Source organism: Lolium perenne, chromosome 5, assembly GCF_019359855.2.
Source record: "Lolium perenne isolate Kyuss_39 chromosome 5, Kyuss_2.0, whole genome shotgun sequence".
Taxonomy (NCBI): domain Eukaryota; kingdom Viridiplantae; phylum Streptophyta; class Magnoliopsida; order Poales; family Poaceae; genus Lolium; species Lolium perenne.
Window position 1 is genome coordinate 26,200,661 of NC_067248.2, and position 21,043 is coordinate 26,221,703.

General features: G+C 47.6%; 3 long non-coding RNA genes and 1 pseudogene across 3 annotated transcripts; 3 read left to right on the top strand and 1 right to left on the bottom strand.

Annotated features, from left to right (window-relative positions):
- Positions 1 to 3,811: 3,811 nt before the first annotated feature.
- On the bottom strand, positions 3,812 to 5,779 carry LOC127298718 (cysteine-rich receptor-like protein kinase 6; annotated as a pseudogene).
- Positions 5,780 to 9,280: 3,501 nt separating this feature from the next.
- Positions 9,281 to 10,313, top strand: LOC139831228 (uncharacterized). The gene is made up of 3 exons (XR_011745901.1): positions 9,281 to 9,869; positions 9,976 to 10,019; positions 10,210 to 10,313. It is a non-coding gene; the product is annotated as an uncharacterized lncRNA (long non-coding RNA).
- Positions 10,314 to 10,318: 5 nt separating this feature from the next.
- Positions 10,319 to 16,508, top strand: LOC127298714 (uncharacterized). Its single transcript, XR_007850057.2, has 4 exons — positions 10,319 to 10,479; positions 15,943 to 16,048; positions 16,111 to 16,188; positions 16,274 to 16,508. It is a non-coding gene; the product is annotated as an uncharacterized lncRNA (long non-coding RNA).
- Positions 16,509 to 16,620: 112 nt separating this feature from the next.
- Positions 16,621 to 17,663, top strand: LOC139831229 (uncharacterized). The gene is made up of 3 exons (XR_011745902.1): positions 16,621 to 16,708; positions 17,090 to 17,465; positions 17,591 to 17,663. It is a non-coding gene; the product is annotated as an uncharacterized lncRNA (long non-coding RNA).
- Positions 17,664 to 21,043: the final 3,380 nt, after the last annotated feature.

Below are 21,043 nucleotides of genomic sequence, written 5' to 3' on the forward strand. Positions count from 1 at the left end.
TACATTGCATACTAATAAACCACTCTTTTCATTGTGTTTGCAGGTGATTGAAACATGCCGCCAAGAAAAAGAAAGGGAGGTTTCAAAAAGAAGATCAAGGCCGTGGCTGAGCTTGTGGGACTTTCGAGTGGTTCGTCGCAGACACGTCCTCATAGCGCTCCTCCTAGCCCTCCACCACGGAGGAAGAATGCCCAGCCACGGCAACTTCGTACCCCTTCTCCTAGTCCTCCCCCAGCCGAGGATGATGACGAGGAGCACTGGGGTGGGGAGGACGAGGAGGACGGTGAGGAGCACGGTGGGCAGGACGAGGAGGGCGGTGGGCAGGACGAGGAGGACGGTGGGGAGGACGGTGGGGAGGACCTCGAGGAGGAGGAGGGGCTGGGGGGTTTGCCGCAGGAGCTAGACCCAAACCTAGCTTGGTATCCGCCTGCGGAGGAGGTGTACGTTGCAGCCGAGGAGAGGCTGGAACCACGGGACAAGAAGCCGTATAAGCGCAGGATTACGAAACTCCCCAAGCTAAAAACTTGGGCCTTCCGCGATGTTGTTCTCGTGCCCGCTGGAAAGAGGTACATGCTGATTATGACATTCCATTATTACATTTTTTATCATTATACAAATTTTTATCACATGAATACTGATTTTGGCATTTCGTTGTGCAGCATGTTCAAGTATGGTGACCCGAGGAGGAAGCCGACACGTGAGTACTCGAACATCCTTGGAGGCCTAATTAGGAAGCATTTCCCTGGGATTGTCAATCTCCCTAGTGGTGGCCGCGATGTGGCTTCGACTTGGAAGCACTACAGCTACACGGAAGATCCTAGCGGCAAGTGCACCAACATGCAAGAGCGGGTTGTCCGCCACTTCTGGGTACGCGACTTTTGACTTCATAGCATTCAAACACTTCTTGACTACCAATAGTTGCTCTAATTCCTATTATTTTACCTATGTGCATGGTTGCAGAAATACTTCAAGAGGGCTGAGGGCGAGGAAATTGCGTGCGACGTTATCTTACACGAGTGACTGGCATGCACTACGAGGCACGTGTCCAGTGCGTCCGCGACTGGCACGTCGAGCGCAAAGTTTGGATGAGTAAGGCTGATTGTCGGGATACGCTCATGGCACCGTGGCAGTACCTGCAGGTATTAGCATCGATGTGTTGTTTATTTCCGCATTTTCATGTAGTTTATGTTCTAATAATGGGTCTGTCTTGTGTATGTAGAACCCTCCTCAGTACGTCGGGGAAGACAAGGCGTGCTTTCTTGCGATGGTCATATGGTGGACATCCCCCGAGTACGCCCGGAACCACGAGGAGGGCAAGCAGAAGCGTTTAGAGATGGGAGGTGGATCACATGTCCTGGGCAGCAAGAACTTGGCCCTTACCTTGCAGCAAGAGGTGAGCAAATGGTTTCTTCATTCTTTCGTTTCATGTTATTGTTAGCCCCGCAAGGGTGTCCCTCTTCACTTACTTGCATGTACTCTTTTGCAGGAAGTGAAGACAGGCATGACACCAAACTTATTTGGCCTTTTCCAAAAGTCCAAGACCAGGAGGGAGCCGCATCCTGAAACGGGGTCCGTGTGGGTCAACGGGCTAGCGGAGGCCCAGTGTGGCGCGTACCGCTCGAAGTTCAAGGCCAAGCACGGCGAAGACGCCGACCCAACCACCGAAGACTTTGACGTTGAGGTTGCGGTGCTTGCGGGACAAGGCAAGAAGGGTGGCCGCCTATGGATTGCTGATGGGTTAGTCGACCCAAAGACCATTCCATCTCTACGCCAGATCCGTCGTGGGCGTACGAGCGAGCAGCCTCGGTTAGAGACCCGCCCACGGGCTTCGGACCTAGCTGTTGAGAAGTTACGGGTAAGTTCTTCGTCGATCCTCTACGCTTCATTACATGTTTTCCATTGCAATGTTACTGACATCGCGGCAACACAACGTAGGCGGAGATGGAAGAAAGGGAACGGAGGAACCAAGAGGAGAAGATGCAGATGCAGCAGCAGCTTAGGGAGAGCATGCAGATGTTGCAGCAGATGCAACAACAGCAGCAGATGTTCCAGCAGATGTTCATGAACCAGGCCGTGCTGACTTCCCCACCGGGGAGTAGTGGTCCTAGCACGTCGTGTCCTCCTATGTTCCCACATTTTGTAAGTGGTTAACTTAATATCTTCGTCTCAATCATGTTTGTTGTCTAACCGAACTTTGGATATTGCAGATCCCCACGCCTGATCCGGCTGTGATGGCGCTCCTCCAGCAAGCGCCAAGTCAGAGCCCGCTGACACCTGGCTTGACCGTCAACAATACGGGCATCATCCGGAGCCTGCAGCAGTTTCTAGGTGAGTTCTCCTACACTTCTAATTCTTCCATACCATGTCACTTTTGAACTTTAGCCATTTAACCATGTCAATTTTAGCCATTATGTTCAATTTTAGCTATTTCATGTTAATTTTAGCCATTCCATGTCATTCTTAGCCATTATGTTGAATTTTAGCCATTTCATGTCAATTCTAGCGATTATGTTCAATTTTAGTCATTCCATGTCAATTCCTTCCATGTCAATTCTAGTTCTTACATGTCAATTTTAGCCATTCCATGTCAATTCGAGTTCTTCCATGTCAATTCTAGTTCTTACATGTCAATTTTAGCCATTCCATGTCAATTCTAGTTCTTTCATGTCAATTCTAGTTCTTACATGTCGATTTTAGCCATTACATGCCACTTATGCATCTATGAACTTGTAGGAGGACAAGGAGGTGGAGAAGGACAAGGAAGTGGAGAAGGACAAGGAAGTGGCGAAGGTTGATGTTGCTTGTGTATGAACTTGTTGTGCGACTTGGAACATTCTATGTTGGAGACTTTGTTGTTGATGTTGCTTGTATGAACTAATTATGCGACTTGGAACTATTGTATGGACTTTGTTGGACTACTCGTGTATGAACTATGTTGTTGATGATGCAAATACTCTATATATTGTGCTATATGTGTATCTGGACTGTTATTGGTATTTGTGAATTGCATATGCAGGGATTAATGGGGAAGCAGGGAAATTCTGAAAAATTTACACCACCTTTGCAGTGCACATGCACACGGCAAAGGCCACAGCACACGGCAAAGGCACTCTTTGCCGTGCACATGCACACGGCAAAGGCCACAGGCACACGGCAAAGGCTGCCCGAGCTGCCCACCTGGTGCTGCTGTAGGTATCTTTGCCGTGCAGGGTGGAAGAGAAGCGCACGGCAAAGCCAAGTCTTTGCCGTGTGGGTTGGAGTGGAAGCGCACGGCAAAGACTGCTGCACGGCAAAGAGGCACAGCGCACGGCAAAGGAAATCGCACGGCAACGCTGCGTCGCTCGGCAAAGCCTTTGCCGTGCGATTTTCGCGCGACGCACGGCAAAGACAGCTTTGCCGGGCGGGTCATTGCCGAGCAATCTTTGCCGTGCACGGCCGCATGGCAAAGGCTTTGCCGAGCCGATTTGCCCCTTTGCCGTGCGTTTAGGCTGCACGGCAAAGCCCTGTTTTGCCGTAGTGCTCTGTGTACTACCTGCTTGGTTGACATCTAAGAAGATAAAAAAACTCTACAAAACAGTACGAGGCTAGATTTCATGTTTTAAACATACTACAATGTCTAGCATAATTTTTAAAAATAAAAATAAATTCAGGTGGTGAGGAGGTTCGAACTCATGACCTAGGATTGGGAAGCAAAGGGTTCATCCATGGGAGGGGCGCCACACAAAAGGATTAGATGGGTGAAATAGTTTGCCCGGAGGATCACTCTGTGCTATAGTTGCAACAAAGGATTATTTTTGTGTAAATCGCCTGATGGATGGCCTTAGGCTGGGGTCAGGGTGCCCACACCAAAGCCCGACCATCATGACACGCTCCATCTCCTGCTCAACGAACTTGCCGTCCAGCCGCACATCGGCTGCCTCAAGGATGGATGACGGCTCCCTCGTCATCATCTCGGGCCACGGCTGGCCTTCGGCAGCAAGCGATCTCCAACAGTACGACACCAAAGCTGTACACGTCGGACTCCATGCTGGCTGTGCCCGAGAACAAGCACTTTGGGTCCATGTACCCAAGCGTCCCAGCTGCACCGGTCGTGAGCGAGCCCCGGCCATCGCAGACGAACCTTGCAAGGCCGAAGTCACCAAGCTTGGCACTGAAGGACGCGTCCAGCATGATATTGCTTGGCTTGACGTCGCCCTGTGCACGACGCACTGCTCTGTATCCTGGTGCAGGTACATCAGTGCGGAGCCAAGGCCAAGCGCGACCTCATACCTGACTGTCCACGGCAGCAAGTGGTCCGGCTTGTACAAGTGAGCGTCCAGGCTGCCGTTGGGCATCAGTTCGTAGACGAGCAGGAGATCACCTTCGTCGCCACCGTTAAACCATCCAAGGAGCTGCACAAGGTTTCGGTGCCGGAGCCGGCTGATGATCCTCACCTCGGCAACAAACTCCTTCCAACCCTGACGGGAGCTCTTGGACACTTTCTTCACGGCGATGTGTAGGTGTGTATCCTTGAGGAACCCCCTGTACACGCACCCAAATCCTCCTTCGCCTAGCTTGTTTTGGCTGGAGAAGCCATCGGTGGCTGCTGCGAGCTCATTGTATGTGAATCGCCTGGGGCAGTACCTTGGTCGAGCTCATCTTGATATACCCTTTTGCCACGGTAGTAAGCCATCAGTTTCAGCAATTTCTCCAGGTATGATCTCATGGCAACCCTGGCCAGTACCACCCATTTTCGCCACCGGTGTCTCAGGAACCAAACCAACATGACGATCAGGCACACCACTAGCACCACGGAGATGGTAACAACACTGGCGATGGTAACCACCTTTCGTCGCTGTGCCACTCTCTCCCTCTCACGATAAGATTCACGCTCCACCATCTCTTTCTCATATTGCTCACTATACCGATATCTCTCCAGCCGCACCGTCCGTGGTTTGTTGGCCAGGATGGCATAACGAAGGTAGCAGCTCGGCCCTTTGATGGCGCCGCCGCTGTTGTTCGGGAACATTCGTGGTAGCTGATCGGTGTAGTTGGAGAGGCAGCGAGTGCACTCGCTCGCTGGCAGGTCCCTTGTGCACTGCACTACTGCCCGCACCCACTGCGCGTCGGTGAACTGCTGTGTACCCTCCGCAATCCGCATGGCCACTTGGCCGGCCTTCACTGTGAGCCGACGAATCAGCTGGAACCTCGTCTGGCTCAATCCAGCCGTGTCCACGACGTATCCTACAAGTACAACTCCGTTGTCCCAATTTTCGTAAGCCTGTCGGTCGTACTGGCTTTGGTAGGCGGTTTGTTCAGGCTGGGGTGGAAAAGAAAGGTCGACGCTGTCGGTGATGGAAAGGTCAGCAACAGAGAAGAAGGACTCACTGGAGTATTGGAGGGTGCAGGATTTGTAGACGGCGCGAACTGTACGGCTGCGGGGGCACAGCCTCATAATACCTCCAGGTGCGCGATCGAGGCAGTCCTGGCACTCAGGGTCCGTGTCGCTGGCGTAGCACATGAAAAGGCCAAAAACCTCGTCACCTGCCACACCGAACGTGCCGTTGAAGAAGCCGTTGGAGTCGGCAGCCATGGGGACGGCTGACAGGAGCCGGTAGAGGTTCACATGATACGGGCTCCTGTCCGTGTAGTTGCCGGAAGTTGAGCATGAGATTACAGATGGCCGCAGGGGCTGGGTGGTCATGCTGCCATCGACGTCTTCTTCAATAAATCGGCGGGCGTGGCAAGCGGCGAAGACGGCCAGGAGCAGCAGAAGGCGAACCCATGGAGGTGAAGCCATGGCCGGCTAGCTAGGTGGTGAGTTGATTAGTGGTGGTGACTTGGTGAGGGACGCAATCACCCAAGAGATCACCCCTCGATATAAACCATGCTCGGTGGCCAATACACCGACAATGAGCACCACACACTTTTTTCAATATTTTGGTTTTGTACGTATTTCCTGGAGTTGGTGGAGACAACCCTGTACTCATGTCGAGATTTTCTTAAGTCCCAGTCATCTCAGAAAAGTGCAACTGCAGTTCAAAGAAAAGTGTAACTCGGTCTAATTGCACATTTCTGCACGAAAGTGCAATTGCACTTTTTTAACAGAAAAGTGCAACTCAAAGCACTTTTTTGTAAGAAAATCTCAGTTAGACAGTGGGCACGGTTGCATTATTCTGCCAATCTTCTCTGCGACAACGATTGCAGGAAAGGAAACCAGGTTACATAGTTGCAGTTGGACGTGACGGGTGGCCGAGTGCACTTGCCTGTTGTACACGCAGTCACTTCCTTCGTCGGGAATGCAGAGACGTCGTCATCCCCAGCCCCATCGACACGCATTCTAGGACGGCCAAACGCTTAAGCCTAGCAATCTCGCATATTACCCAGCCATCCGAAGCACAGTACTTCCTCCGATCCATAAAGTGTCGCTGACGTGCAATATAAGGGAGGAGAATAAAGTTGTGGAGACCGTTAGTGTCGTGCCCGGGCGGGCATCTACTCCACCTCCGGCATCATCATCGCCATCCCCACCTATGAGAGCATCTCCAGCGGCGCGACAAAAACGGTCACGTCTGCCGTGATCGGAAATACGTCTGGGGCCTATTCCAGCGGGGCGACGCAAAGTGACCGGACCGTTCGCGGAGACGCAAACCTGGCCCAAATATGCGCCAGGTTTGTGTCTCCGCGGACGCTCGGCGGTCGCTCCGAGCGTCCTCCATTTCTTACCCGGTCCCGCATGTCAGAGACAGCGAAATCGACCGCTTCGATTTGCTTCTTGTTCCCCTTCTTTCCTGCCCTAGTGCGACGGCACCACCCTCACCCCTAGCGCCGCCGTACGGCCGTAGCGCCGCAGTAGTCGGCGTCGGCTCCGTTCTTGCCATGCGGGAGAGCAGGAGCGTGCTCCGCCGCGTACCTGCCGGCTGTTTTCGGGCGAAACGCTCCCGGTTGCGCCGCCCTTCCGCGCCGCCCACGACCTGTTCGTTCAATTGCGCCGGTAGGTTTCTACTCGTGTATTCGGCGCTATTGTGCGCGGCCATTGATCCGCAGTTTGTACCCACACAGATGGACATGTGGCAGATGTTGGACAAGTTCCGCGCGGAGGTCGTCGACTCCTCTTCCGATGAGGAGTCCGATGAGTCGACGCAGACATTGGCAACTACAGCAGACTCCATGATCCACGAGTTCACCTCTAACCCGGGGCCGCAGCACCGGGGCTCTGTGAAGGGGCGCTCCAAAAACCTGCCGCGCAACAGAGTGGAAGGGCAGGCCGCCTCCACAAGGACTACTTCCACCTCACCAATCCGATCTTCCCGGAAAAATATTTTCGACGCCGATACAGGATGTCAAGGGACCTGTTCTTGGTCATTCTACGGGGCGTCAGAAACTACGACCCCTACTTTCAATGTAGGCACGATGCAACAGGTGCGTTAGGCTTCACCTCCTACCAAAAATGCTCCGCGGCTATTCCCATGCTCTCATATGGAATGCTTGCGGATATATTCGATGAGTATCTTCGAATGGGTGAGAGCATCTGTCTTGAGGCCATGTACAGGTTTTGCCGAGCCGTGATTGCCGTGTTCAGAGAGTATTACTGTAGGGAGCCAACTGTTGAGGATACAAGGCGCCTCCTGTCTATCAACGAGTCTAGAGGCTTCCCAGAAATGATTGGCAGCATAGATTGCATGCACTGGCAGTGGAAAAACTGTCTTTTTGGATGGCAGGGTGCGTACAGCGGGCATGAGGAAGGAAGAACTGTCATTCTTGAAGCTGTCATATCTCAAGATTTATGGATTTGGCATTCATTCTTTGGCATGGCCGGTTCCAACAATGACATCAATGTGTTGCACCGATCACCGGTTTTCAACCGGCTCATGCAAGGCAAAGCTCCCCGGGTGAGCTATGAGATCAATGGAAATGCATATGACAAGCCATATTATCTTGTTGATGGCATCTACCCTGACTGGGCCACATTGGTGAAAACTGTCCGTAATCCAAACTCCGAGAAGACGAGAAGGTTTGCGAAGATGCAAGAGGCTTGCAGGAAAGATGTGGAGCGCGGGTTTGGTGTGCTCCAAGCTCGGTAGGCAATTGTCCGTCACCCGGCAAGAACATGGTCGCTGAAGACCATGCATGAGGTGATGACATGCTGCGTGATCATGCACAACATGATCGTTGAGAATGAGCGTCCTGATGGCCGCAATGAGAACCAATGGGATTTCCAAGGTGAGCTGGTTGCGCCACTTCCTGGAGCTTCATCTTGGCAGGACTATCTACATAGGAATGTAGAAGTCACTGACGAGAACGTCTCCAAACAGCTGCAAACGGATCTGATTGAGCATCAATGGACATTGGCTGGCCATGCAGATCATGCCTAGAGGAGTACTATCTTATTTGCATGCAGACTTTTTAAAATTTAAATGTAATAACTATGACTTCGTTGAATATTATTTTGTTGTTTCGAAACTTCATATTTCATGCAAACGCGGAAATGCGTCGCGCCGCTGGAGCAACCCCAAGGTGCAAACGGACGCGCGGATAAAAACGGTCAGTCTCGCGTCCGCCGCGCGACGCAAACGGTCATTTTGGAGGTCCGAAATGCTGAAGATGCCCTAACGCGGACTGCACATGACGTATATCGGAGCCCCCTAGCCGGTCCCTCGACAATAGTTCTTGCATCCTAAAATTCAGGGTACGCCAAATATTATTACTATATTTTTTACCTAAGGCCAAAGTTTTACCTGATCCATTGATCAAGAAAAAAGTGGCCCCGTTAATTACAGAAAAATAGGCAAAACCCGGTTCATCGGCAACACGCATGCCGGTCCTCAGAACACGCACCCACCGAGCCACCGGCTCTATCTCCCAAGCAACTGCAAATGAGGCCCTACTACACAGGAGCCGCCTACGAGGCCCTACCACACAAGAGGTGCTGCTCAGGCACCTACACCAGCCCCGAGGCCGCTCACCGGACAAGCCGACAACTTTGTCGCCCAAGCAACAAGAAGCAGCCACCCTACAAGAACACATCATTTTCAAGTACGTAGCTCAGATTTTGTTAAGAATTTGGTTCAATTCAAGCATACGTGATTCTTTTTTGAAGTGAAGCATACGTGATTTTATTAGTTACACGTAGTACTTGAAATTCCTTCCTATAAATGTTGCAGGATGACCCGGACATCCAAGGAACCTGAGAGGGTCACCGTGGCCGTTAGATGCAGTCATTTTTTCTGCACCTTTTGTCTTTAAACGAGCCAATGACTCATGGGACCAGCTGCGTGTGGGGGCTGCCTGTCTGAGACAGCCGCATGTGTTCGTCCGCGTTACCTTCTTTCTCCTACCCGTGAGAGCAGTAAAAACCTAGATCGCGGGGCACCCAATCCCCGCGTCTCCTCTCCTCCCCAATCCCCATTTCTCCACTTCCCCAATGGAGTCCAATCATCCGCATCCTTCCTCCTCCCCCGATCCGTGCCGCCTTCTTCCTCCTCCCCCGATCCGCACCGACTCCTCTCGTCCTCCCGAAGGCGCCGAAGAAGGGGCGCTGCAAAAGGGATGAGCAGAGGCAGGAGGGAGCGCGGGCGCTGCCGCTGCCGCTTCATACCTCGCATCGGGATAGCGGGACCAAGAAAAGTGGCTGTGAGGCGCTGTTGTGTGGACCACCGGGAGGCCACTGTCACTACCGGTCGCGGGCGTGGCCCTACCAAGTGTAGGCGGGCGTGGGCTGCGTCAGCCGCCGACTCAGGTCGATGGCGGCGCGGGGGAGACCGGCTGCGGCGGCCAGGGCCCATCGACGAGCGCCTCCACAGGAGGTGGCGCTGAGAGACCGGCTGTGTGACCACGGCCGACGAGCTCGACGAGATGGCGGGCTAGGGTTAGCCGTTGCGAGCGCGCCGGTGAGTCCACCATGAGCGGATCCCTGCTTTCTCGCTGCCTGTGTTGGTGAGGTGTGCTTCACCCTCCTCTCCATCTCTAACTTCTCGTTTCTCTTCTTTTGTGTAGCGACCAACACTGGGAAGGGAACGACTAATCAACCAGAGAACTAGGTGATTCCCCAACTCTTCTTATTCCATCTCCTAGAACGGCCTCTTATTTCCCTAAATTTCCTTTTGGATCTCGATTTTGTTTGGTTCTGGGTTCTCCTCTTTAGGCTACAGCAAAAAAAGAGATTTTTAAGTCGATGGCCATTGATCTTAAAGTAGCAAGACGATTGATGTTTTGTATGGCTTGCTGCAGATTTTTGCAATTTGGACAAGGATTTAAGTAAGAAAAGTCAGAAGAAGAGGATCTCTAGGAGCAGGTCAACCATGGCCAGATGCACACGTATTTGATGAAATGCATGCACACGTATTTGATGAAATGCAGATCTCACCACGAAGAAGCCATGGGAGGAGAGTAGGTTGGCCGGCCGTGCGCGGCGTTGCGCCACTGGTGGACGATGGTGGCCGGCCGCACGCACAACTGGTGGAAGATGGTGGCCGCGGCTGCTGGTGGTCTCATTTTCTGGTGGGTTTCTTTATTTTCTTTGCCTCGTCTTGTTTCACCTTCCTAGGCTGCTTGCAGCCCGCCTTATTGTCATGGTCTTGGATCTCCAGATCCAATAGCCACGGGTATTTAGTTGTGAATGCTTGTGTGTTTGTGTATAGCATGTCATATGTATATACATGTATGGATAGGGTCCTGGGTGTTATATTGTGATCCAAATTCATATACTAAAGGGAGGCCCGTCGCCGGAGGCTTGGGCACGGATCGTTGCCACCGTCTATATATATTCCCTGTAAGCCGCCGCTAGGGTTTTATCGCATCATTGTACACCCACGGTGTTTGTAAACACCACCGAAATAGTGAAGTTTTGCTGGCTGGCGCCCGTGGTTTTTCCCTTGTGTGTTGCAAGGGTTTTCCACGTTAAAATCTCGTGTCCCATGCAGTGTTTTTACTTTTCGTTCTTCGTTTATTGTGCATCTCGATTGTAACAAGTGGTATCAGAGCCCGTGTTCTTTGGATCTAGGGTTTATGAGATGTTGTCACTGAAGTTCGATCTACCGCAGCTGGACTACACCACGAGATTTGCTTTGTGGCAAGTGAAGATGAGAGCGATTCTCGCCCAATCTTCAGATCTGGATGAAGCGATCGATGCTTTCGGCGAGAAAGCGAAGGATACCTGGACCGATGCGGAGAAGCAGAAAGACCGTAAGGCTTTATCGTTGATTCAACTCCATCTGTCCAATAATATTCTGCATGAAGTGCTGCAGGAGAAAACCACCGCCGAGTTATGGGTCAAACTAGAGGAGATCTGTTTGTCCAAGGATCTCACGGGCAGATTGCACGTGAAGATGAAGCTGTTCTCGCATAAGTTGCAAGAGGGAGGTTCGGTAATGAATCACCTATCTTCCTGGAAAGAGATTGTTTCTGATTTGCAGTCTATAGAAGTTAAGTATGAGGATGAGGATTTAGGTCTTCTTCTTTTATGCTCGCTGCCTAATTCTTTCAGTAATTTTCGTGACACCATATTATTGAGCCGCGACAAACTAACTCTCGCGGAAGTTTATGATGCTCTCCAACAAAAGGAGAAACTGAAATCTATGGTGCAGGCTGAAAGTTCGTCCTCCAAGGCGGAGGCATTAGAGGTCTGTGGCAGGCCTGAGCAGCGAGATAACTACTACCACAACAACAGAGATAAGAGCAAGGGCGACAGAGGTCGCTCAAAGTCCAAAGGACGTGACAAGTTCTGTAGGTATTGTAAGAAATATAACCACAATATTGATGATTGTTGGAAGCTGTAGAACAAGGAGAAAAGGAACGGAACTTACCAACCGAAAAATAATGATGGTAATGGTAAGGCTACCGTTGTCACCGGTAAGGGTGAGGCTGCTGTTGTTGCTGGTAGTGATAGTTCTGATGGAGATTGCTTAGCTGTCTTGGCTGCATGTGTTTCACGTGATGATGAATGGATTCTTGATACTGCATGTTCGTTTCATATTTGCTGTAACAAAGATTGGTTCAGTTCTTATGAGTCTGTGCAGAGTGGAGATTTTGTGCGTGTGGGGAATGACAACCAGTGCAGCATTGTTGGCATTGGTTCTGTTCAGATCAAGACCCATGATGGGATGACACGCACGTTGACAGGAATGAAACACATACCCTCCATGGCGAGGAATTTGATCTCTTTGAGTACCCTTGATTGTGACGGGTACAAGTACAAAGGTGGGAACAAACTTTTGAAGGTATCATCAGGTTCTCTCATTATTATGATTGGTGATATGAATTCTGCGAAATTATATGTCCTTAGAGGTAGCACTTTGCCTGGTATTGCTGCTGCTGTTAGTTCTGATGAAACTAGTAAGACTAACCTTTGGCATAAGCGTCTTGGACATATGAGTGAGCTTGGCATGGCAGAATTGGCAAAGAGAGAGCTAATTGATGGCTGCGATTTAGGTAATCTTGAGTTCTGTGAGCACTGCATCTTTGGTAAGCATAAAAGAGTAAAATTTAATGCTTCCGTTCATACCACCAAAGGCATTTTAGATTATGTACACGCTGATGTTTGGGGTCCGTCCCGTAGAACTTCTAATGGTGGTGCTAGTTACATGCTTACTATTATTGATGATTACTCAAGGAAAGTGTGGCCATATTTCATGAAACATAAATCTGGTGTTTTTAATGCTTTTAAGAAGTGGAAAGTTATGGTAGAAACCCAAACTGAAAAGAAGGTTAAGATACTCCGTACTGACAATGGTATGGAATTTTGTTCAAATGAATTTGATGAGTTTTGCCGCAATGATGGGATGGTAAGACATCATACCATTCCGTACACCCCTCAACAGAATGGCGTGGCTGAACGCATGAACAGGACCATTATTTCGAGGGCTCGCTGTATGTTGTCTAATGCAAAGATGCATAGAAGTTTTTGGGCTGAAGCAGCCTCCACCGCATGTTATCTCATCAACAGGTCACCTTCTGTTCCACTTGATAAGAAAACTCCAATTGAGGTATGGTCTGGTTCGCCTGCTGATTATTCAGATTTGAGAGTTTTCGGTTGCACTGCTTACGCTCATGTTGATAATGGAAAGTTGGAGCCAAGGGCTGTTAAGTGCATCTTCCTTGGTTATGGTTCAGGAGTTAAGGCATATAGATTATGGAATCCTGAAACTAAGAAAATTGTTTTGAGCATGAATGTCATTTTTAATGAGGCGATTATGTTTAATGATAGTCCGTCTACTGATATTTCTGATGCTATTGATTCTCCTGATGTTTCTGATGATGAGCAGCACAGAATTGGCGTGCAGGTGGAGCACGCAAAGGAGAATGAAAATGTGGTTCCTGAAACCAACAATGATGATAATGATGTTCCACCTTCACCACCTTTTGTTCAGCGACAAGGACGGTCTATTGCTGCTGACCGCCCTAAGAGAAATATTACACCTCCTACCCGATTAATTCAAGAATGTGATATTATTGATTATGCTTTGAGTTGTGTTGAACATGTGGAGCATGATATTTAACCAGCTACATATACTAAAGCCATTGCTTCGGCTGATAAAGAGAAGTGGGTAGGTGCGATGCAAGAAGAGATGCAATCGCTTGAGAAGAATGGCACATGGGATGTTGTGCACTTGCCTAAACAAAAGAAGGCTGTCCGCTGCAAGTGGATATTTAAAAGAAAGGAAGGTTTGTCTCCTAATGAGCCTCCACGGTTTAAGGCAAGGTTAGTAGCAAAAGGTTTCAGTCAAATTCCAGGTGTTGATTATAATGATGTATTCTCCCCGGTTGTGAAGCATAGTTCTATTCGTGCTTTCTTTGGTATTGTTGCTATGCATGATCTTGAGCTTGAGCAGCTAGATGTAAAGACTGCTTTTCTGCATGGTGAGTTGGAGGAGGAGATATATATGGACCAACCTGAAGGTTATGTTGTGCCTGGTAAGGAGGATCTTGTTTGCAAATTAAAGAGGTCCCTTTATGGTCTGAAACAGTCGCCACGACAGTGGTATAAAAGGTTTGATTCATTTATGCTTACACATGGTTTTGAGAGATCTCAGTATGATAGTTGTGTGTATATCAAGTTTGTTAATGGATCACCTATTTATTTGCTGCTATATGTTGATGATATGTTGATTGCTGCCAAGAGCATGAAAGAGATCACTATTTTAAAGAATCAATTAAGTAGTGAGTTTGAGATGAAGGATCTTGGTCCTGCTAAGAAAATACTAGGCATGGAAATTAAAAGGGACAGAAAGTCTAGTTTGTTGTTTCTTAGTCAGGAAAAGTACATTGAGAAAGTTCTTCATCGTTTTAATATGCATGATGCAAAGTCAATTACCACTCCTATTGCTTCTCATTTCAAGTTGTCAGCTTTGCAATGTCCTAGCTCTGAAGATGATATTGAGTACATGTCTCGAGTTCCCTATTCTAGTGTTGTTGGTTCCTTGATGTATGCCATGGTTTGTTCACGTCCTGATCTGTCATATGCTATGAGTTTGGTCAGTCGATACATGGCTAATCCTGGTAAAGAACATTGGAAAGCTGTTCAGTGGATTTTCAGGTACCTTCGCGGCACATCAAAAGCTTGCTTGAGGTTTGGCAGGATTGGTGAGGGGCTCGCCGGATATGTGGATTCAGATTATGCTGGCGATTTGGATAAGAGAAGGTCCCTCACAGGTTATGTGTTTACTGTTGGTGGATGTGCTGTTAGCTGGAAGGCTACTTTGCAGGATGCTGTTGCACAATCTACTACTGAGGCTGAGTACATGGCTATTGCTGAGGCAATTAAAAAGGCTGTTTGGCTGAAAGGTTTATATGCCGAGCTTTGTGGAGATAATTCTTGCATTAAGTTGTTCAGTGACAGTCAAAGTGGTATTTATCTTACGAAAGATCGGATGTTCCATGAGAGGACAAACCACATAGATATTAAGTACCACGCAATCAGAGATGTGGTTGCAAAAGGTAAAGTGAAGGTATGCAAGATTAGTACTCATGATAATCCTACTGATATGGTGACTAAGCATGTCCCTGTGTCCAAGTTTGAGCTTTGCTCAAGCTTGGTTGGTATAACTGTTTAGCCCAAGAGGCTATTGGCGCCAGCAAGTGTTTTTTTCTTTGTTGATTCAGGTGATTGTTGAAGTTCATGCTACAAGGAATTTGTCTCAAGGTGGAGTTTGTTATATTATGATCCAAATTCATATACTAAAGGGAGGGTAACCTCTGACGAGCGGAGCGAGGCCCGTCGCCGGAGGCTTGGGCACGGATCGTTGCCACCATCTATATATATTCCCTGTAAGCCGCCGCTAGGGTTTTATCGCATCATTGTACACCCACGGCGTTTGTAAACACCACCGAAATAGTGAAGTTTTGTTGGCTGGCGCCCGTGGTTTTTCCCTTGTGTGTTGCAAGGGTTTTCCACGTTAAAATCTCGTGTCCCCTGCAGTGTTTTTACATTTCGTTCTTCGTTTATTGTGCATCTCGATTGTAACACTGGGGAATTTATACCAGAAATGTTGCATGGTGTGGTGCAGTTTTTAGAGTTAGAGTTTGAGTGTGTTCCAATCGGTTTGGTTTGCCTCAAGTTTCTATTGATGTATACATTGATGCATTGCAGGGTGTAGTATATGATGTATGCAACTTTCAGATAATCAAATATTCTTATGTAGAGTATGTCAGTCCACTTTCATTAATCAAGTCATGTTTAAATTTGACGCAAGTTAATTCTTCATCAGATTTACAAAAAAAATGCTGAACTTGGATTTTCTCAAGGTCTTCCATCTTTACATGGCAATGCTTAGTGTATAAATTTGCATTCTTGCGTGTTTAAATTAACTAAGTCATCTTTACAGATCAAGGTGTCTCTTCTCATGTACCCTGTCATTGATCTGAATGGTAACATTGGAGTCTCTTAAGTCGCCTCATATCCTACGTTTTTGTATTAAGCCAAAGTTCGTTCATTAATTGGTATCATCATTGCTCGTGTGGCAGCAGGCTATCAATAAATAGTGGGAGGAGGGGTGGCCTTGGGAGTCCTCCGGCTCCGGCGCAAGTATGCGTTGCGATGCATTCCGTCCAGCCTGGTGTGGCTCTGGTTGAGGTATTGTTTCGAGTTCGTTTATGTCAGTTTAGATTGATCTAATCAACTTCTTCTCCTCTTAGGAATGGCTCTCTCTGCTTGTTGGAACAGGAAGGGAGCAAGCAAGAAATATATCAGCCAATGAACTGGTTGATAAATAGGTAATTTCTTGTTCTTTCTAAGCATTTTAATTTGATGCTTAAGATTTTTTCTCCATATATGACTAACTGTAAACAAAAAATACAGATTGGACCAATATTGGAAAAGAGCACAAGATTTGAGGATTAGAGAATGCTTCTAGACCAGAAGCACCATCTTTAGACTACGCATCGAGCGGCTGTTATTCGATGTGGGAACTAAAATTCACTGTTTTGACCCGATCGGACGATCAACGAAGGTTTGCCCCCTGGAGTGACAGTCCAAAATTTACCCTGAACTGATTAGGGCACTTGCTAAGCAAGTAGTCGAAGACTAGAGCCAGCTGAAGGTTCTACCCCCAACTTACATAAAATGGCTATTTGTACCATATCTTAATAACTGTCATGTGGTGTGTAAACTGCTGAAGTTAAACGTTAATCACTTCATGTTGGGCATGCAGATGAACAAGAAATTGCAGCAGCTGAAGGCACCAACAAACCTTGAGGTGTCAAAACTTAGTGTGGAAGGCCGTGGGATGGTCAGGTAATTGTAAACTATATACCTGATAGCCTTGTGATGCACATGATGAGACACGCCATGGTGGGCTGCTGATGCAGTATCAACCACTATTACCATCACCATCAAGGGACAGTAAAGATTGTATACTGAATTCTGAGTTCCATCCCCTAATCCTCATTTTGGCCATTTTGGGGAATCCCTGTTTTACTAAAGTGGGGCACGCATTGTCAAGTATAACAAATACCAACCTTTTGGTCATGTTAATTCCAGATTTTATAGGAACACATGTGTGGCTATAGGAGCTTAAGCTCTATGATGTGGATATGAAAATTTTAATATGTTTGTGTTCTTTGCCCCCTTCTTAAATTTCAGAGTCACAATATTCGTTGCTCGTTTTATATCTAGGAGTAATGCATTGGTGTGGACTTGGGATTGCGGCGGTTGTACCTGCAGATGTGGCGGAAGGCAAAGCTGAAATTATACTGAAGTTTTCCATCTTTGCCAAGGTTTTTAACCTCTATTTCTATTCACAGAGAGGCTTTTATCATTTTGTTGCACAATGCAAGCTTTCCTTTGATACTTACCAATTATTCAAGCAACCTTTATTATTTTCTATATTCACAGTACCTGCATATGTGAGGGTTCTGCCACTGCAGAACAATGGGGGCCTCTACCTATGGACCGCGATAATGGCAAGTGACTACAATAGTTCATCCTTTTAGTGGAGATTTGATGAATAGTCTGTTTCGGGAATGTGCAGTTGGAGAATTTGTTCAGATTGGTATGGTTGCTGTTCGTGCTCCACCTGAGCATATCTGCATTCTTCTCCCTTTATCATATTTCTGGCCCTCCCCACGGGAGCTTCCTCATCTGATTCCTCTAATTTAATTTTTATTTTGTATCTAGGGTTTGGGTGTCCAGGAGACCGATAGTAGCACCAGCCATCATTGGTTTTTATGGACTCCATGGCTGTTCTAGGTATGCTTATCCTACTAAGATCTAGTATTTCTCTCTCTCTCTCTCTCTCTTCCACGGTATCCAGCATCATTCAATCTTTCTCGCTTTGTTGCTTCTCACTTTTTCTCCGGTGGAGGTGTTTGTTACAATTTTTATACTGCCTTAATGCTTTCCAGTCTTAGATCGATCTAATAATGCATCTCTCTGTTTGGTGGAACAGGAAAGGAGCGAAAGGGTGATTTTTTGGAGGGTCTGATCATTGTTGGTCTGCTTGATTAGCACAACAATAGGGTTGCTCCCTCCTGCAAAGTATCGACCACATCTATGCCTCCCTCCACATCATCTCCTCTATTTATATCTACAGGGTTTTTTTTGTAAGAAGAAGAGCAGCAATTTTAGCCAGAGCAATATATTTAAAGTCATCGATAATAGTGTTGATTGTAAAATTTCTTAATCCCTAGGCCATATAATAAAAGGTGAAGAGCGGTGGTAGGGAACCACGCCTACGAGCGTGGTCATGGTGGTACCCAGATCCCAACAATGCATGGTTACGGATGTCCTCGGCCAGGAAACTCTTTCTTGTCTCTTCAATTTTAGGTGGGAGTTGCTTACTGTACAGCCAAGTAGGGTATTAGCTTGATGGTCTATTTTACAAGATAAAGCCAGTGCACATGTTTAGATTTCTAATTTTAATTCGATAGTTTTGTAGGATTGCTTGCATAGGCATTAATATATTTTATTACATATCTTTTTGAAGAATCTGCACTATGCTCGTTATGCTTTTAGTCATACTTAACATTTTGTCCTAGCTGGACCCTCACTTTTCCCCTTGACCCCAGCCTCCCTCTTTTTGGCATAAAGTCATAAATATTATCATAACTTTGATGCAATATGTACTGCAGATTTAATCCAGCTGACATAGGGTTCTTACTCTTCCATTTTAGGTTCATTGAACAACTTGCCGACACATGGTTGTTACTTTTCCATGTTAGGTTCAGTGAACAATTTGTGTGTCATCATGAATTAACACTTCGGAATTTTAAGATGCAGCATAATTTATAAAGGGCAAGATGTCCTTGCAGAATTATTAACTTTCATATTTTGTGTGTAATAAGACCTGCTTGTTGTGCTCACTCACTTACGTTTCAGGTCTTCATGCTACATTAGGTGTTCTCAAGGAAAAATACTCGTATGACAGTGTCTTGAAAGTATGTATATCTGTTAGTGTTATATATATTACAGTTCATACCTAAATTATGCATGAAGTGATATTTCTTCAGCAAAAGTTACCTGAGGGTATTTATTACAGTGTATTTGACATATAAGGAACCTAAGCACAAAATAAAATGGCTGATATGTGGCATGCATCTAAGGTTGTTAGATGTTTCCGTTTTTTAGTTCCATAGATGAGAATACGCGACTCACGACGTACTCCTTGGACACGAGACAGACGCGCGGCCGGGCCGCTTCAGCGCTGCCTGCAGCCTTGGGCAAGCTCAGCCTTGGGCAAGCTGATACTGTCACCAGCGCAGGGCGGCGTGCGCTTGAGATTCCACTCAAGATCGACCGGATTCGACCGGATTTTATAGTCAGTCGAGTTGTAGTGTTCAGGAATTAGAACTTGTGAGGTTGTTAAATTTCAGAGAAGATGTAAACTGGTATGAGTTTCAGAATTATATGGCCATATGCTCTGTAATTTTATCCTAAGGCTGCTAATATACGAGTTTCAGATTTTTGTGCACTATCCAGGCTAGATGGAATGGTGTTCGGTTAGACAAGATAGATGATCTTGCTTGGTAGCTTATCATATGTACTGTTCCTTTTGATTTTACTTGTTGATTTTTGCTGGCAGACCTTCTATAAACAAGATGGTATATGCCTTTGCCATGCTCTATAAAGAAAAGGGATTCCATGTTTGTGCATGTGGTATTCTCTACACTGTAGTTCTCTCTTATTTAGCACAAACTTAACTATCTCGTGATGTTTCAGGTATTATCTTTTATGGTTTACCACAGTAGTAAAAATGTTGTTTGCAGAATAGTTATTTGTCACAGTTTACCTGTGTGGAAGTTGTAATTAACGACTCCGGGTCCATTTTTCACTGAGATTTTGGTTTTGGCAGTGGGATGTACATCTAGCTTGGCATGTACATCTTGAATCAAAATGGCAGGTACATCTTGACATGGTTGTTTATCACATGCGTGATTTGAGGAAGATCTCCCGCTTCTTTTGGGAAGGGGTGGGGGATAAGCGCAAGTATCACATGGTTGATTGGGCAACGGTGTGCCGACCTAAGGAGGTTGGGGGTTTGGGTATCCTCAACACTAGGCATATGAACATTGCGCTTATGCTCAAATGGGTTTGGAAACTCTACCACAATGCGGATGGGCTTTGGGCGGATCTCATCAGAGCCAAGTACCTCGGGGAGCATGACCTCTTCTCGCCGTTGGTACCTACCAAGGGCTCGCAATTCTGGAACTCCATCCAGAGAGTCAAGTGGTATTTTAAGCTTGGCACCAAGCATTGCGTCCGCAATGGGAAACGGACGTTCTTCTGGCTGGATTGGTGGCTGGGCACCGCTCCGCTCAGAGATAGGTATCCGGTGCTGTTCAACTGTTGTGACTCACCGTTCATTACGGTGCTGGGGGCCAGGGACGGCCCGGGTTGGCGCTTGCGGTTTAGGCGCCCTTTTTCCCTTGCCGAGACGGTTGAATGGGACAATCTCACTAGGGAGCTAGACGTTACCCAGGCCAGCGCCGATGACGACGTGGTCTCCTGGCGCTTGGAGGCTTCTGGTGACTTCTCTGCTAAGTCCCTATACTACCGGCTGTCGCAGGGAGCGGCGGTCACGCACTTTAGAGAAGTCTGGCGGACGAGGGTGCCTCCGAGGATAAGGGTATTCTTGTGGCAACTCCTTTGGGGTAAACTGCCTTGCTCTATGCAGGTGGCCAAACGGAGAGGTCCGTCTAATGGGCTTTGTTCTCTTTGTGGTGAGCCTGAGGACTGCGATCATATCTTTTTCAAGTGTCCATTGGCTCGCTTCTTATGGGCGGGAGTTAGGGAGCTCCTGCATTGCTCCTGGAACCCTGCAGGGGCAGGCGATTTCCTTGCTATCTCTCATGGCTTGACTGGGGCGTATAGACGAGTAGTTTGGTTCTCCTTTGCGGCGTTAGCTTGGGACTTATGGAATATTCGTAATAAGCTAACTATGGAAGGCGTTATCATTAGCAAACCAGCTGACGCTTTGTTCAAAATGATCATCTACATGCAGCAATGGAGGATGCTGGTGAAGTGGAAGGATAGAGGCCTCGTGGATGCGGCGATGGACTCTCTTAGGCGGATGCATGCGGATCTGGTGGTGCAGGCGGGCTCCTGATGTCGCCGAGTTTCCTTTATCTACTT